This window comes from Euphorbia lathyris, chromosome 7 (assembly GCF_963576675.1).
Source record: "Euphorbia lathyris chromosome 7, ddEupLath1.1, whole genome shotgun sequence".
Classification (NCBI taxonomy): Eukaryota; Viridiplantae; Streptophyta; class Magnoliopsida; order Malpighiales; family Euphorbiaceae; genus Euphorbia; species Euphorbia lathyris.
Genome location: NC_088916.1, coordinates 38540872 through 38542362, shown reverse-complemented (window position 1 = coordinate 38542362; position 1491 = coordinate 38540872). Strand labels below are relative to the sequence as shown.

Sequence of the window (1491 nt, the reverse complement as noted above, 5' to 3'; positions counted from 1 at the left end):
AAATTAAGAACCACGGCCAGAAAATATGGCAACACTTATGGATTACGTTAGGCCAGGAGTGGCCGGTGTAACAAACAGAATAGTTAGACCCCCAATAAACGCACACCAATTTGAAATTAAGCCAGCCTTGCTTAATATGTTGCAAAACAATGTAACGTTTTATGGACTACCTAACGAAAACCCCAATGCCCATTTGACAAATTTCTTAGAAATTTGTGACACTTTCAAAATGATAGATATGCCTGCCGAAGCAGTCAAACTTCGCCTCTTTCCTTTCACTTTGAAGGATAAGGCAAAAATTTGGTTAACTTCTATATCAGCCGCAACATTCGAAACTTGGGACCAACTAACCCAAGCATTTTTATCAAAATATTTCCCTTTAGCAAAAACTGCAAGAGTCATAAAAGAGTTAACATCTTTTTCGCAAAATGATAATGAAACTCTTTATGAAGCTTGGGAACGTTTTAAAGAACTTCAACGTTTATGCCCACACCACCAATTGCCCGATGCACTTTTAATGCAAACATTTTATAATGGGATTAATCCTACAACTAGAGGTTCATTAGATGCTATGTCGGGAGGGTTATTCATGAAAAAGACATCCGCCAAAGCAAGAGACCTTTTAGAGGAAATGGCAATCAACAGAAGTATGTGGCCCGCAGAACGTGGACACATACCAGTGGCAAAACCATCATCCTCAACATCCACATCAACAGTTAAAGGTATAGTGAATCTTGATCCGGTCTCGATGTTACAAGCCCAATTTTCTACCTTGTCGCACAAAATTGATAGGTTTATGGCACCGTGCAATACCAATGGTAATCCAATCCAAACGGATGTGGATTACGAAGGTATGGATGAGATTGAACAGGTAAATTTTATCCAAGGGCAAAACCAAACTAACAATCCTTACTCTAGTACTTATAAGTCTGGATGGAGGAATCATCCTAACTTTAACTGGAAAGATAATAATAATAATGCAAATGCTAATCAAAATCGTACCAATAATTATCAAAATCAATCAAGAGATACGATTAGCACTTTATCTTCTAAAATCGACAAATTTATAGATGCTATCAGTGGAAAAATAAGTAATCACGATGATGGTTTTAAATGGATCGAGAATAAATTCGATCAGCTTATTAAAAACCACTCATCTAGTATTCATAATTTGGAGGTTCAAATTGGACAAATTGCAAAATCAATTCCATCCCGTAAAGAGGGAAGTCTTCCCAGTCATACGGAAGAAAATCGGAAAGAGCATGTAAAGGCTATCACTCTTCGTTCAGAGAAAAATTACTTAGGTCCGAAAATGCCCGGAAATTCTACTTTACAGGGAACTGATTTACCAACGAAATCCAAAGAGGATAAATTAAATGCAAAAACCACACCTATTGATTCAAGTACAAAAACTTTTGTACCCAAACCACCTTTTCCACACAAAGTCCGAACAAGGACTATGACAAACAACTTTTAACATTTTTGGACAAA

General features: G+C 36.8%; 1 non-coding gene across 1 annotated transcript; it reads right to left on the bottom strand.

Moving 5' to 3' along the window:
- Positions 1 to 394: 394 nt before the first annotated feature.
- On the bottom strand, positions 395 to 501 carry LOC136201699 (small nucleolar RNA R71). The gene has a single exon (XR_010674042.1). It is a non-coding gene; the product is annotated as a small nucleolar RNA R71 (small nucleolar RNA).
- Between the last annotated feature and the right edge of the window lie 990 nt (positions 502 to 1491).